Here is a 17,421-nt window from a genome sequence, read left to right as displayed (position 1 = left end):
CAAAGGAAGGGCTGAAGAATATAATTCTCTACTGTTTGAAGCATTGCACAAAATTCCTTATGACTTAAATTTTATTTTATTTTGGGGTCCATAGTAAACTACACTGTCCATTTCCCTGAGTTAAAAGTTAAGAGAATTAAGAGCTAAACTTTTAAAACCAGCTCAAGCACTATCTTTTTCCTGACCATTTCACCAGAAGGTACTAATCTCCTTTTCTTTTAATGCTCCACTATATCTCTGTAAGATTAGAACTATTCAGTTCATATGTACATGTTCGTTTATAGTCTGTTACATTCCCAGATTGATAAATTACCCGAAATCTGAGGCTGTACCATATTAATCTTGCATTTTTCAGTATTGTACTGTTCCTGGCCCAAAGAATGTACTTAATAAATGTTTAATAGATCAATGCCTTTAAAAGTCAATGAGAGAATAATGACATACTTCTGCTTATGTTTTTCTAACAACAGAAAATAATGCATAATTAAGTTGGGAAATGTGGAGAGAACAAAAAATATTAGAAAGCAGAAAAAAATCATCTATTTAACTTCAATAACAAGAGATAACCTTTGTCAACAGTTTTCCTTTACTTATCCATTGTCAAGTTCATATATATGTCATTGGACCCCTTTCAGATGAGTATTCACAAAGGGAGCTGTTTCTAAGTCAAGTTACTTCTGTCCTTCTAAAACTGTTTTTATAAGGTCAGTAGTTCTTAAATGTGTTGAAACAAAAAAGGAAAAGCAAATGAGGTAATGAGCTTGTACAGCTTCATCTATGTGATGGTTATTTTAATGACCTGGCCTTAACTGTTTTTCTAACCCCCTTTTATAAAACTACATAACTCTCAGGACACTTTCAATAAGGAAGCTTGCCTGACCTGTTTCAAGTCCAGATCTTTAGACATTTACGTTTAACTATGTTTGTCTGCTGGAGCTTTCTTTCAAATCACAAAGCAACTTTGACTACACATACTGATGAGGGGACAATGCTGACAAATAAGTAGCTAATGCTGCTACATACAAATTAACTCTGCAGAGCTCCTGCTGTTAATGTGAATTTCTTAAAAAGCAAGCTACAAATGTAATCTTCTTTTATACTTTGATGTTTGGGGTTATTTACTACTACCAGAATTTTGGTTCCTGCTAAACATACATTTCAAATTTCAAGAGGGAGATAAGTTTTATGAAACAACTTACAACAATCTTTCAGAAAACTGCACATTTCAAGATCCAATTTTATTCTTTCACGCTACCACTGAAACAGTCTTCTTTCTGATCATCAGGCAATTTTCCAACCTCTTTGAAATTTCTCTTTCTAAACAATTTCTTCCAGAAGAGCTTTTGGCAATAATTTAACACTTGTCTGCCCTGGTGAGTTGGGTGAATTAGAAAAACCTCAAAATAGATTCCAATGAAAATGAAGCAGGGACTGAACACTTACCTGAGTCAGTGTCTCCCTGACCTGGCTCTGTCACATTCAAAGACAAACTCAATAAGTGAAGACACATTACTTTTAATTTTTGTGCTCAGCTTTAAGTATTCATTTACTGAGAGCATCCAATGACTAAACTGCAATGCTTCCCCCAAATAATTCCAATTATTTAAAAAAGATTAAACTTGAAATAAATAGTTGCTATAATACTGTTATTGCATGTGTTTTGTGTGTGTATGTGCATATATGTGTGTGCATAATACTTAAGAGCATACTTAGAATGTGACAGTTGAGATTCAAATACTGAACTTGCCCTTAATTAGCTGTGTGACCTAGGCTAGCTTACTTAACTTCTCAGTGCCTCAGTTCCTCATCTATAAGCTGGTTATAGTAACAATACCAACCTCATAGGGTTTGTGTGAGAATTAAATGAATTCATACAAATAAAGTTCTAAGAACAGTGTCAGGCAGACAGGCTTAAATAAGTGGCTCCTCAAGGCTGGCCTGTGGGAGGGGTATGCTTTAGACCCTTTCTAGGATACTGCTGGCAGCCAATCCCTATGAACCAAGCATACTGGAATCAAGAATATTTTACCCTTTTAAAACTCTTAAAGCTAAACCTTTACATTGGTAATTTATACAAAATTTGATGATCTTCACTTCCTTATTGCTAACAATTTCTATCTCTATTCTCTCTTGTATAAATATGGGGAAAAGATACATAAACTTCTTTTGCACTAGAGCAATGATGACAAATATTGAGAACTCCTTATTTGCCAAATCTTGTGATAAGGGCTTTATATGTAGATGTTTATTTCATCTTCACAAATTCCTAAGGAATCAGGTTCTCTTGTTATCCCCAATTCACACATAGGGAAACCGAGGCTCTGGGAGGTCACACAGCCAGCTGTCTCGTAGTGTCAGAGCAGAAAGCGAGGAGGGGCTTGTGTAACTGCAAAGATCGAAGCTGAGCTCTTAAGTATGGCACTATATCATGGAAGGGACTATACAGGAAATTCAATTTAATCTCTTCATTTCCCAGTTGAACGACCCAAAGCAAGGCAATGACTAAGTGATGCAAAATTTAAGTCTTTTGCCTTACAGTCTGAGGGTCTCTGTCACATCACTTTGCATCCTCCTTTCCTCTAGCCTAATCCGGGATTTACATTTTTTCACTTCTTCAATTTTGAGTACAAAGTTAGAGTAAAAAAAAAAAAAAAAAATGTTTGCCCTGAATATATTCCTCCCCCACATATCCATTTTTTTCCTCCTTTGAAGTAGCAACAACAGCTGCCAACAGAGGATCCCCGGGGGTTATAGAGCATCAGTCGGCTTCTCAGATGAAGGCAAAGATGAGAAGACAGAAATCCCTCCTTTAGAGAACTTTGCTAATGTTTTTCACTCAATACATTCTTTCTTTAGTGAACACTTTTAAGATAACCCTGAAACTTCAAGGCAAGAATGGCAAAGCGCTGAATTCTAGGAGCTACAAGTGGTCCCTAATTGATTGCCAGGAGCCAAATGAAAGAAAGTTGAGTGAATGGACACTCAGATCTCCGTCTTCTCCAATTCATTTTATTTAAACTCATCCTTTCCACAGCCTAGAGTCCCTTCTACCCTCCCCTATGTAATTAGAGACAAACTGCATTAGCCAAAGGCAAGAGGAAGAGAAGACTGCTTTCATATTTATTCAGGGTTCCAGTGACTTGAGGCTTATCAAGAGAAGTCAAAATAAGAGAGACAGTACTTCTTGGCTTAGACCAAAAGTGCTTGCATTCTAAATATCAAATTTGGAAGGAAAAAGCATTCTTAACTTTTACGTTTACACTACCTTTTTACTCAGGTATACATGCATCATGTACACGTAACAACACACATGCGAAATGCAATATCACACCAGCTCATTTTGCAACAAAGGGGGGTCTATTTTAATTTTTGCATTTAAAATGGTCTCCATTTTACAATGAGGGAAGTTCAGGAACAAAACAATGATATATTAATTTATGCATTAATTTAATACTTACTGATAACCTGCTATGTACTAGGTACTCTCCTAGGCATAGAGAATACCCCAGTGAACAAAATAGGCAACATTCCTGCTTTCATGGAACTTTATTTCTAGTGGATAAAACAAATAACAAGATGAATAATTAAAATATATAGGATCCTAACCTGTGATAAGTTCTAAGGAGGAAAAAACGTAAACCAGCAAAAGACAACATGAAATAATCAGATGAAAAGTGTAGAAATTTGAGATAGTGTGGTCAGCAAAGATCTTATGAGAAAGTGATCTTTGAATTAAAACAAGGAAGTGAGAAGACAGTTGAAAGACTGGAAGCCCTGAGGTGGAAAATTATCTTGCATCTCTGAAGAACCAGAGTGACTCCAGTGAAGGGAAGGGTTATAAGAAATGAGATCAGAGAAATAAGAGGAAGCCAGATCATGCAGAACCTTATGGTTCATGCTAAATATTTTCACTTTTACCAGGAGCGAAATGGGAATCTATTAAAGTGTTTTAAGAAGAGGAATAACATAATCTGACTTACAATTTAACAGAATCACTCTGGTTGGGGGGTTAAAAGAAGGACTGAAGTGGTACAAGGTCAATAATCGGTGGCTCTTGTAATAAACCAGATGAGAGATAGTGATGACTTTGGAGCAGCATGGTGGCAGTGAGAGTGGTATAAAATGGTTGAATGCTGGGTATATTTTGAAAGTAGAGATGAAAAGACCTGATGATGAAACTGACAAGAGATGCGAAAAAAAAAAAAAGTTAAGGTTGAAATCTAACTTTTCAACCATGCAATTGAAATGAAGAAGACTATAGGAATGGTTACATGTATATAATTTTTTGGTTTATTTCTTTTGTTTTGTTTGCTGGAAATGGGAAAGGCGTATCAGAAGCTCATTTTTTTTAACATGCTCAATTTAAGATGCTATTAACCATCCAAGTGGAGATGTCAAGTAGATAATTGGATATACAGGTCTGAATTGATAGGAGAGGTCTGCAAGGAAGAAATGAATTTGGGATTCATTAGCATATAGATGAGGAAGAATCGACAAAAGAGACTGAGAAAGATAGGTCAGAAAGTAGAAGGAAAACTAGGTGGATGTGGTATCCTCGAAGACAAATGAAGAAATTATTTCAGGAAGGATAAAGTAAAAGTCTGATGAATGCTGTTCATAGGTCAAGAAAGTTGAGGACTGAGAATTGACTGCTGGATTTAGCAACATGGTATCATTGGTAGCCTTGATAAAAGTGGTATCAGTGGAGTAGAGAAGTGTGAACAAAACCTTGATTAGGGAAAGAGAAATTGAAGATGGTAAGTACAGACAACTCTCAGGAAGGTATGCTGTAAAGGGATAGTGAGTGATAGGGGAAATAAATGGAGAGAAAATAGGATCAGGAAACTATTGTTTACCTGTTCGTATTTAAAATGAGTGATATAAGGGGGTGTTTATATCCTGCTGTGAATGGCCCATTAAAGTGGGAAGATTTATTGATGTCACTAAGAGAGGAAAGGATTAGGAGAGCTGTCATTGAGTGGATGAGATAGATGAGATCTAGGGCAGTCTACTCAAGGGTGGTCCAAGAATGCCAGAATGAGCATCAGCTAGGAGACTGTCAGAAATGCAAATTATTTGGCCCTGTGCTAGAGCTCATAAGTCAGACTCAGGGTGGGACAAAGGAATCTGGGTCTTATCAAGCTCTCCTGGTAATTCCTATGCATGACAGTCTGAAAGGCACTGATCTAGTGCAGAGTGGGGGAATCAACCTTACCTAGGAACACAAACAATTTATCTGTGGAACAGGAGAAAAGGTAGAGTCATGTGGGCACAGGTGAGGTAGGTGGGTAGGTAGAGTAATGGGACCTTATGGAAGCTCTCTTGTAATTGCTTTGATTTCTCTGTGAAGGAAGAAGCAAGATCAGTGCTTTTTCTCTATTTTGAGTTGGACTATTAGCTCCAGAGACCCAGAATGACTTTGTGTCACTCAGCAAAGTTGTATTATTCTCTTCATCCTCCGTGACTGAGTACAAAGTCAGCATAAACTTTAAGCCTCTTCCTCTACTTTATGCCACTCTTCCTATTTGTCCTCCTTGCTAGCAAGAGACTACTTTGTTTTTTCTAGAGGTCACTTTGGTTCACCTATTCTTTTAGTCAAGCTAGGTTCCCCAGAAACCAACACACACACCTTCCATACAGACAGTCCCCAGACTAGCAAGTGTACACTGAGTAGCAAAGCAATGTTAAACTTTCGTGCTCCAGATCAAAGAAAAATAAAATTCCAATGACAGCACATGCCAATATTACATAAGACTACCTGTAAGTCTTTCTTGGTCATTATTTGCTTACTAATTATTTGCTATATAGGTTTATCATGAAATCACTCTGGAAAATAAAAAGTCTACCATAAAATATCTAATGAATAAGTATATTAATCAAGTAACTTCCTCTCCCACACTTCTCACATCTATTCAGTCACTCAGTGCTATCGATTTCACCCCAATTCTTTACGGTATCCATCCTTTTGAGCTCCACTGACAGTTTCTTGTTCTAGGCCCTCATCTCTTGCCTAAACTATGAGAATATGCTCCTAAGTGACGTTCCTGTCTCTGATATGCTTTGCTGTTCCTACAACCCCCATCGGCCTATCCTGCATCATGAAAATGCCAATGTAATAATTTCAGACATAAAACTAATGACTTCACAGCCTTGCTTAAAATTCTTGAATTGCATCCAAGATAATATCCAAACATCTCTGGCTGACCGTGAAGCCCTGGGAGTTGGTAACTGCTAGTATTTCCAGCCTTGTCTCTTGCTACTTTACTCCATCAACATTCACACCATGCTTGTGGGACTTCTGTAACCACTGGGTTTCTTGCCCTTAACACAGGTCGCTACATCCACATAGAAAAATCAGCTTCCCCATCTGCAAACAGGAACCCAACTTATAAAATGGAAATTATAATCAATTTACTAGATTATGAGAGCAATGCAGACTATTTAACCTTTTACAAATCATAGCTATTTTATTTCCCATAACTAACAATCATTATAATTTAAGCTTTTCTATTTCAATGTGTGCCATTTAAATATTTTTTTAAACCACACATTATAGCTTTTACATTGTTCATAAACCTCATCAAATCATAAACTTTCACTGTTGTTCTCTTTCAGTTCTTCAGGGCAGGTATTTGCACCTCTGGGAAATTGCAAGAAGCTTTCCATTTATATTGTATTTTTATTTCTTCATTTCTTTTTAATTTGCAAATAAGAGTACTGGTTTCCCCTGACATTCATGCTATATTCTTCTAAAGAAGCTATTATTTTGTTGATTGATAGCTCATTAATAAGTATAATTACCATCTGCCATGGTGCATCTTAAATGATCCAGTAATTGCATTTATATTAGTTTTTAGTTTTGGAAATTAAGCTCTTAAAAGACACTCTTCTCCTTCATTAAAGTCAGGTAGAGGTCCTGGTAATTTTTCAAACAACTAGATTTGTATATCCACTTTACTTTTTGTTACTGCCACATTGTAATAATAATGTAAAATTTAACATTCCTTTCTACGAATGCTGTTATTTAATACTAAGTTTAATATATAAACTATGGTGCTTTTATGTTAAATTTTTCATATGATACGATTTTTGAAAAAGACAAAAATACGTAATATTTGGTTTTCTGGGCACTGTGGTTAAAAAATAAGGGTCAGCTGAAATCATCTGGATGTATTCTGAAGGAAAAAATGTAGCCTGGATTTCAAGGTAATATATGTAAGGAAGATTTGAGGAGTCTCAGTATTCACTCCAGTTTAAAGCTGTTTAGAAGAATAAAGGCATACACACCTTTATAAATATATGTCTTTCAATTTTATTAAAGATATTCTCTTTATGTCTCCTGCCAAAACTGTTTAAGGAAAATACATATCTTTCCAGATACAAACAATTCCAGAATTCTCCTAAGGAGTCAAAACAGTATTTTATTCCTTTTCATATGATTCTTTTTCACTTAATTTTCATTCACCCATATTTCCTTTCATGTCTTCTCTCTGTATTTTTATTTTAAACCACATATATAAGACAATGGCCTCTGTTTTATTCCATTTGGGACCTGAGATTTGGATGTGGACAATTTTGCTGTATTTGTAAAAAGAATATAATAAAATTACCCATAAGCCGCAAATTCAATATATACATTTGCCATCGGAACGCTAATAAACAGATCATTGAATTTTACAGCTGGAAAGGAGAGCAGGGAGTCCACTCCCCACATATCATAGGAAAAAAAAAAAAGTGAAGCCAAGGAGCTTTAATTCACTGGCTAGTCACTCAACTAACTGCAAGAGAACAAGGAGCTAGACCTCAGACTCCCTGGGGAGTCACAGAAGCCAAGTCTCATGCTTTTTTAATGTCACATGTTCTCTCCTGACATAGACTTGCTGTACTGGTCTGTCATTCTTCACAAGGTGAAAATAGAGTTAACTGAGTTTGCTGTGTGCCTGAGAAACTGCTAAGCATTCATTCGTGAAAGCAAAACTGGGAACCTATGAAATTTCTTTATCAGGAGCTTTTCTCCAAGGCTGCCTTTTCTGTCTGTTCACATGTAAAGTGCCTAGGGCAATGTCCTCCACAGGCAGTAGCTATTAATCTCTGACAAATTTTTTTTAAGAGGCAACAGTGCTAATTTTAGCTTACTATATAAAAAATAATAATTTCTTACTCAATATCTAATCATCTTGGATATTCTCTGCAGACTTTGTTTTCATGTTTTGTCTAAAAGCACTTTTTCCATGCTCAGAGAAATCTGTGGATATTAAATTTGGTGTTTGAAATGGGCGCTTTGACAGACCTCAATTTAAGGGTGCTATGTTCTTTTATGAAGGATAAAGAGCAGCTGATTATACTGACAGAAATCCCAGAGGCAGTGAACTCTGTTGATGGTAACTGACTATATAGTGGAGCAGGAAAAGCTCAAATTTCCTCCTTCCTTCAACCTCTGCTCTAACAATTACCAGCGAAGCCCTATCAAGAATATTTTGTGTGATGATCCAGCAAAGTATCTGGTAAAGGAGGAAAAGGAAGAGCAGGGCACTTCTTGTGAGGGTGAGAGAAAGAGGTTCTATGAGCTTTCCCTGCATGATTAGAGCTTGGGAAGTTGATCTCTTTTCATGCTGTAGATGTGGCGTGCTGCAGTCACGCCTTCCGCTGCCAGCCCAGAACCAGGATCTTAATCAGTCACAATGAAAACTCATTAGCTCCACAGCAATGAGTCTTCCACTGCTGAAGCTTGGCGCTGTGCTTAGCACCATGGCAATGATATCAAACTGGATGTCCCAAACTCTCCCATCCTTGGTAGGACTGAACACCACGAGGCTATCAACGCCAGATACCTTAGTAAGTCACTCCGGTGGGTTTGGCCGTCCTGGGAAGTAAGTGCATTAAACCAGTGGGCTTTATTTTGTAAACTGCAAAGGCTGAGATTTTGCTTCTCTATTTACAGGTCTCCTTCAACAATACAATATTTATGTGGTAACTTTAGTCATGATGTTCCTTTAGGAACACTTTAAAGTTACATCAAAGAATAAACAAACTGCCTAAGAAATTAGCTGTGAAAGGAAATACTAGATTCATTAAATTCTTAATGAAAAGCTTTAATTTATATTGTTCTGAGGTTTTGAAGAATTCTTTCTTTTAAAATGTTTTGTTTCTTATTATTTTACTTCTTTTAACATCTGTAAAATCCCCATAATTTTTCCTACAGAATATGCTATAGGGTATATTCTAGCTAATCTAGTTTTACTATAGCAGATTCTTCTTTGGAATTCAATTCCTGTGACTGAAATGCATTCAGTCAGAGAGACCAACCTCTTTTAAACATAAATGAATAAAAGAAAAAAAACCTCAGCAATTTAAAAGCATGACCAAAAAAACCTTTGAGAGCTAAGAATCATGAACAGAAAACTTACTTGATAAAAACATCTCCCTGTATTGTTTAATTTTTTCATAAAGTCTTCTCCTGTCACAAGTCTAACTCCTGTAGTCTTCATTTGTCTACAATTAGTGGCTTTTTAACCCTTCCCACATTATAGCAAATGTCTTTTCTCATGGTTCATTTAGCAATACTCTAAAACATTTCAAATAAAAATGAAAACTATTGGTTTTTCAAATAGAAGCTTACAAATTCAAACAGAAGGAATATCCTGGAAAAACAAATTCCCCGCTAGCAAATAAAAAGTACAGAAACAATTAGTATTCAGAGCCCTTCACCTTTTTATCTTTATCTGTTTTTACCATTGGACTGCTCCCACAGATCAGAAAAAGTCTGATAATTAAAAATAAAAAGCAACTCTCCATTTTGAAGATATGTTTGCAGTTACTAATAATAATTACTATATCAATCAACATGTAATTAACTGAGTAGAGTCAGATCAAATTAATTACATAATTTGCCAGATTCACCTGGTGCTCAGGGCAACAGCAGAGCACATGTGAGGCACACTTTGACCTGCTTTTATATTTTTACCTCCCTTGAATCACTTATGGTACCTCAGTGCCTCCATTACTGAGATTCCCCTCCTTCCCTGTATGATGTGTTTGGCAGGAGGGATGTAAAAGATATTTGTAGTTATAAAGAAACCATGACATGGCATCAATAAGCAATCATAAAACAAAGAAATTTATATAATTTAATATTTACTGAGCCAAATTTCCTCAATGTTCAAGTACCTGGTGATTTTTAACAACTTAGTTGTTGAATTAACTCTTTCAAGAAATGAACCTAAGCTAAGCAATTCTTGAATAAGCTATGTTTCAAACTTGGTAACTTGGTTCTGATATGTATATTTTCTGTGTCTACAGATATTGGTATGGTTATTTCCTGTTTCTTGTTGATGGAGGAGAATCAACTTTCCAAAGTTATACATGATTCTTTTAGAACTTCTTGCTCTCTTATGAGTTTAAAGTAAATCCATTTCCTTTACCTTCTGATTAGTAATCTGTTGGTTGAAAAACAGAAAATATTGGTATGGTCTACAAATGTTCTGACACAAATGAGTCACCCTTTGAGTGACAAAAAATAAAGTTCAGAAAAGTTTACACTATGTTATTCACTGGAATGGAGAAATCATGTTGCAAAAGTGTGTGAGTATGAGTGAATGAGTGTGTGTGTGCGTGCATGTTTTACAGAAGTGCCAAATGTTACAGAATTTCCCCAGCTTAACTATTCAAGATAATTGCTCATATCTTAGGATTCCCATGGTGAGAAATGAATGAATCTATTTCCTAGATTAAGATCATTAAATGTTAATGCTGGAAAAGATCTTAGAAACTATCCAGGCCAGTTATTTTTACACTATTTTTTGGCAGCAGTGCCTTTTTTTTAGAATTAAATCTTATGTAATACATTCAGAATAAATATTTGTTGAATGAATCTTGAGGTAGAAATCCAATATATAAAACAGGTCATGGGTCAAATAATAAATTATGGGGGGAGGCATTTACTGTGCCTCTATCATCTATTCCCTCCCCACATAATCAACCCCTTTCCCTGATCAAAATGCCTCCACAGAAACCTTAGAACTCTCAGGAGCTTAGCTGGAAATATGACTGATCTAATCCAACCTCCTCATTCTTCAAGTGGGAAGACTGACCCCAAATGTTTAAGTGACTGAAGAGATTTCCCCCAGCTGGTTAATGACAGAATCAAGGGTAGAAGCAAATCACCTGCCTGCAGTGCTGACGAGGGAAGTTGTCTCACCCACCTTTGCTCTCCTAGCCCCTCCTGATCCCTGGTGCCACACTAGGTTCTCTCTGTCCATCTCAGGTGGTTTCCTATGACCCTGGACTCCACTTTCCTTAGATGGAAGGGTTGACAGTTCCCTTCCCAGTAAGTAGAGCTATGATGTCCAGCCCTTCTCAACTCTCTCACTCTACATTCTCACTTTAGACAATACGAATGGTATAAGCTTGCAAGTCTGTATACAACCCCCCAAAAATGAATGAATGATGAAATAAATAATGTAGGTCTTAAAATTTGTTTTATGAGTGCTTGTGGGATATGCAGATAGCAAAAAGTACAGATTTACACAAATACGAATGTGGTCTTTCTTTAAAATGGTAGTTTCAAATGACCTTGAAAAAAACAAAAATAAGAAATATAGGGTTTTAATCATTAAAGGCAATTAAATCTGTTTATGGCAGGTACCTCTAAAATAGGCAGTGCATGTTTGATTGTCTCAAAAGCTGAAACACGTTTTTAAATTTCCAGGATATCTCTGTTAGTAAGTAGTTAAACACAGCTCCTTATTAGGGGAATAAGCTCCCTCTGGCTTCTCTTAGAATCTTGAAACATTCCTTTATCCTCCTCTTCGGCCCTGTTTTCTTTCTTTCTTTCTTTCTTTCTTCCCTTCCCTTCCTAATCTATAACTGGGCCCATCTGCCTTCGGAGGAGCTGATGTCTACAGAGACAAAGCCCGGGCTCTGAGAAAGCACAGGTTCCCTCTGGCATGTTTCTCTGATGCAGAGTAACTTCCCCCTGAGGCTGAGCTTCTGAGACATCACTCACACTGTGGATTCCACACCAGGACAAACCTGGAAAAGAATAATTAAATAAGCAGAGGACATTTAGCAGACACCAGCTGTTCTCAATCAGCCCTGCCACTGTGGTGGCAAGAGGCCTCCAAGGGACATGTGGGCATCGGTGATTTGTTTTGCTACATTTTCAAATGTCTAGCCAGCTTCTCCTCATAAATAACTACTTCAATGAGTCAGTCAGCTTTAAGTTCTTGAAAATGAGAATACTCTGATACAAACTCTCAATACTCTCTAAATTTCTTAACTCACCAATTTTTTTTTTTTTTTTTTTTTTTTTAGTCCTTGATGAAGATATCTGACTTCTCTGTTTTGTACCACTGTTTTTCTTCCCCAAATCCTTAGGCAATGTCTATTTTGTGAAAGACCAACTAAACAAATTAAGGAAATGGATGAAAGAGCAGAATGGTAAATCTTGAAAGTCACAGAGAATGTGATAATTGCCTTTTTAGAGTAGAACTGTGGCATGGGTAAGAGAGTAGATCTATTCTCGAGTACTTAAAGCAGAAGGAGAGCAAAAGGGGGTACATTACAAAGAGAGAAGTTCAGAGCCAGTCATTTAGCTTTCCACCGATGGAAGGGGCTGCCTATGAAGCAGGGAAATCCCTATCATGCAGAGTTCAAGTGGAAACACAAGAATACATAGAAGTGTCACTGAATGGAAAGATATAGGACCAGACATGACTTCTAAGTCCTTCCCAACTCTGAGTCATTATGTTTTCCAGAATATGAGAAGAAGTGATCAACCAACCTGAATTTGAGGATGTCCTCGGTTTTGTGTTTAACTGTTTCTCGTCGTTTTTACAATTGTTTGTCTTAGAGCCTTGAGGTTGCCTTGAGTGAAAAATATACATTTCTTATTTCAGTTCCAACTTGTCTCATAGAAATAGGAGGAAAACTGCTACGCAGTGACATCTTTATTAAAACATCCTCCAGAACACAGCTTCTTTTAGCGTAGTCTCTCAACACCTCTATTATTCCTGTCCTCACATTTCTTCTCTTCACAACTAAAGTCATTAGCATGCTAAACCACATTTCATTCTCTGAGACCAAACCTATCCTCAGACAGAAAACTTATAAGGACTTTTTATCAGGTATCTCCTCTAAATCATCAGGTATCTCCTACTCTAAATTGAATAGGTTTTAATAAATGGATTTTTTTCTGCTTTATTTTCCCCTACCTTGTCCACCCCTTTCAGTAGCTTGTTCCCTTATTCTTCTCTGCCTCAGTCTGTACTTTTATGAAATTCCCAGACATTCAGCATAAACATAAGACCTAGCAATGTTCAACCAGTTGATTCTGTCCTCTTCAAAGAATCAGAATTCTGTCCCTTTGCCTGTCCCTCCACTTATGTCTCACCAAGGCTTTACTGCTAATTATTCCTTTGGAGTCCCAACTGCTACTTGTTTCCACATTGTTTGGATAATGCCCTCCACCTCTCTGGGTGCATCTCCTCGAAAGTGAAGTTTTTTCAGCTATTGGTGAATGGACATAGGCCATCTATCTGCAATTTATCTGCAGAGGATGAACATAAAGAGCTCTGATCTGAAAACTGGAGAGAATTGGTATAAGTCCCATATATAACATTTACTAAACGGGTGACTTCGGAAAACATTGCTTCAGTTCTTTGCGTTTCAGTTTCCTCATAAATAATGTCTATTTCTAAGGGTAGTTTGTTCAAAAGAAGTGAGACTAATACAAGAGAAGGGGTTTTATAAAAACAAAAACATGCTGAAATGCAAGATATTTTTATTTTTACCTCAGTCTTCAGGATCTTTCTTTCCTGTTCAAAGCCCCTGAAGTTCTGAGAGACTTCTCACACAGTAGCTTTGTATTTATAAAGCATAGCTCTGTAATTAAATTGTAAGCAAAAAATTCAAACCTGAAATCCAATTGTTAAAATTATCATTTTAATTCTCCTATTTAGAGCATGCCTAAATATTTCATGAGTTTTATAATATTAAAAACTGCTAAATAGTTCATTTCGTTCTTCTAATTAACACAAAAGGTTCATAGAGAACTGCATCAGTCATCACTGTGATTAGCAATGCTTTGGATAGCAATAAAACGTATGTACCCTCCAGGTCCAAGTAGTCAGCTTCATGGTAGTTCAGAAAATGCTATCAGAATTATCTTCATCATATATAAAAGGGAATTTCAGAGAACTGGTGGTGAAGTATGGGGGTTAAACTTTCAAGCTCTGATATCAGATTGTGCAGGTGCAAATCTCAGCTCTGCTGATTACCTCCTACATGACCTTGAGCAAGTTCCTTACTGTCTCTAAGTCTCAGTTTCCTCACCTATAAAATGGGCAGAATAACATCACCTGGTTCATAGAGTTACTGTGATATTCAAAAGCAGTAATGTATGTGAACTGCCAACTAATGGCTAGAGCACCATAAATGTTTGCTACTACTATTATATGAGTTTTATTGACACCTAAGTAACTGCTCTTTTAAGTTAAAATGAGAGCAGATCTTTTCTCATTGGTATACAAAACCCATCTAAATATTTCTTTCCACCTGAGGTCTTAGCTGGTTTTATTTTTATCCTCTTTTCAAAGCCAATATGGGTGCCATAAAAGAGAACACTAGAGACACTCATAAAGCTTCCTTTATTTTATCACTAAACCTGACATAGAAGTCTCTATCAAACCCACACAACTGTCAAGAACTCATCTTTTATACTAGCTTTTTTCTCTTTTGAGTTACCTTTTTCTTGCCAGAGAGGTAACTTGCTATAGTTCAGACCATTCAGACTAACTCTGTAATAGATAAGGTCATGGCTCTTTTTAATAATTCTTACAAGAAGACAATTGAAAGTACAAACAAAACCGGAGTCTACTTTTACTAAGCTGACACTTCAGGAAGAATGCTAAATGAACATCAAACCCTATTCACCTTTTCTGCTTCTCTCATTCCAGAGAGCAACTGACACCTTGCCCTGACATTATAAGCTCTTTACTAGTTAGCCAAACACCTGGCAAGCGAACATCAATATTAATGATGCCAGGTTTAATAATCAGTATTTGCAATGCTGTTAAAAATATTTTAATATTATAATTGGGTGGTCCCTGCTCCTTTATACAAAAGCTAAATTTATTCTAGTGAGAAGCCTTAATTTTCTGAGATATTTGAGATTTGTGTCCAATGTCAGGAAAAACCTAGTTGAAACTGTAGAACCTATGTCGAGATATATTCGTTCCATACTGTTACTCAGCTTAAACCTTTAATTATATCATTGAAACTACTCTGCTAAGCTGTACCTATCTCCATTCTGTAGATGATCTCTTTGCATTTTTCTTCTTTAGTATGAAAAGGTTATCTTTACGATCTTATCTGGTTCTAACAATATATAATTCTAAGTACATCTTTCTGTCCCAATCATAGTCAGGCATAAATGCTAAAAAGAAGGAGTAAGTGGAATTGAAAGAAATGATAATGAATCCAATACCTCAGAAATAAAAGGCAGCATAGGACACTTCTATGAGCTATCTGAAAAAGGAGACTAAAAGATAGGTTTGGCACCATTTCCTTTTCATTACAAACCAAGGACAAGGACTATGACATCTTTTTGAATTTCGTGAGTTTATAATTTATAGCTTCCCTATGACTGTTGTTGGAATGCCTATAAGCACCCTATAGTGATTTTCTCTAAAGCCCTTGAAAGGAAAAATATCTGTGTGTTGGTTGATGGTATGTGATGAGCTAGGGCCTGGGAGAGAATAAGTAGGAGATTATATCTGTTCTGCTGCAAATTACAAGACAGAAGATGCCACAGACTATGGCAGTTCTGCGGAGAGAGGTCAGGCTGGTTTAGTCCTTTTAAGAATCTGCTTCCTACCAGGCAAAGCACTCCAGTCTAAAGGCAAACAGACCAGCCCACTGGTCATTGTGGGCATTGTGCACACTGGGCATTGTGCAAAATAGTTCTCTGCTGGGCACCATTCACCTCCATATTCCTAGCCCCATCTCCGCCTTTCTTTCATCCTTCCTTGTTCCAGCCCCTCCAGCCTGAGTCATTGAATACCTTCTTTTCTAGACAAAATTCATCTCCCTCTTCTCCTGATAAGAAATATCTCCTTATCTGCTGATTCCCTGGAAGCCATAGAGGGAAGGACAAAGACTGAAGAATTTCAGATCCCAGCTGTAGAAGTTAGTCAGAGCTTAGCTAGAAGGAGGCCCACTGGTTTATCTGATATTTCCACAGGAAAAAGAAACTCAGATGCAAATTGGATGGTTTGTCTATGTAACACCTGTCAGGTAGGTTTTTCAATATCCATATAATTGACCTTTAAGAACGATTATCTGGATATTCAGCATCATATTAATATGGCCATAGCACTGGAATTAAAAGCAAAATTCTATAGCTATACAGTCCAATAAGGAGGCCACTGTGGCTATTGGGCACTCGGGATGTGGCTGGTCCAAGCTGAGGTGTGCTATAAGTGTAAAATGCACACTCAATTTCAAAGAGTGTACAAAAAAGGAGAAAAAAACAATGCAAAGTACTTCAGGAATAATTTTTATATTGAGTACATGTGGAAATGATATTTTGGATATATTGGGTTAAATAAAATATATTATTAAAAGTAATTTCATTTGTTTCTTTTTACTGTTTTAAACCTGCCTACTAGAAAATTTAAATTTATACACATGGCTCTCATTCTATTGGACAGTACTGCTCTGGCTTCATACATAGCTCTACTATATACAAGCTGTGCATTCTTAGGCAAGTTAACTAATTTTCTCTTCTGTGAAATGGGAATAATAATTATTCCTGCTTCTTAGCATCCTTCTTTGTACCCTTGCATCAGCAAGTCAATGGATGTCAGCTATCCCATGTAATAGGGTCTGACCTTGAGCAGGCAGCATTCTTCAGCCTCAGCAAACCCCAAAGAGAACTCAATTGAGAGTCAAGCCACTGACACTCTCAGCATCTGGAATAATGAATGAGTGTCTCTCTGGGCTGTGCATTAAGACATCCACAACAGCTTCTGATTGCATAGTGGAGAATGTATGCTCAAAGCAGAGTTCTTCTGAAAAATAACTAGACAAAAAATGAGTTACTTATTTTTGTACTTGACAGAATGTACTTGATATAGCAGATAGGAAGTAGCCAATATATCCTGTAGCTGGATATAGACTAATTATTGAAAAAGACATACGAAAGACAGATAACAATACTAGAAAATACACAGTAAGTGCCTAAAGAATAACACAGACAATCCTTCAGAAGAAGCTGAAACCATGAGGACTGAGTAAATTGAAGGTTTGTAAGAGAGGTATTCCAAGTAGGAGAAAAAAATAAGTTAACAGACAAAGATGTGAATCAAGGTTGCACACTTTCAGGACACAAAAAGACCAATTTGGTTGGAAAGAAGTTTCTTA

At 36.7% G+C, this 17,421-nt stretch overlaps 1 protein-coding gene across 2 annotated transcripts in view; it reads left to right on the top strand.

Moving 5' to 3' along the window:
• OLFM3 (olfactomedin 3) overlaps nt 1-17,421 on the top strand; it is a 175,757-nt gene that overhangs the window by 131,825 nt on the left and 26,511 nt on the right. The gene's annotated exons all lie outside the window — the stretch shown is intronic.

The sequence above is a fragment of the Kogia breviceps genome, chromosome 1 (assembly GCF_026419965.1).
Source record: "Kogia breviceps isolate mKogBre1 chromosome 1, mKogBre1 haplotype 1, whole genome shotgun sequence".
NCBI lineage: Eukaryota > Metazoa > Chordata > Mammalia > Artiodactyla > Physeteridae > Kogia > Kogia breviceps.
The sequence above is the reverse complement of the archived record's forward strand: the minus strand, read 5'-3'. Positions and strand labels throughout refer to the sequence as shown.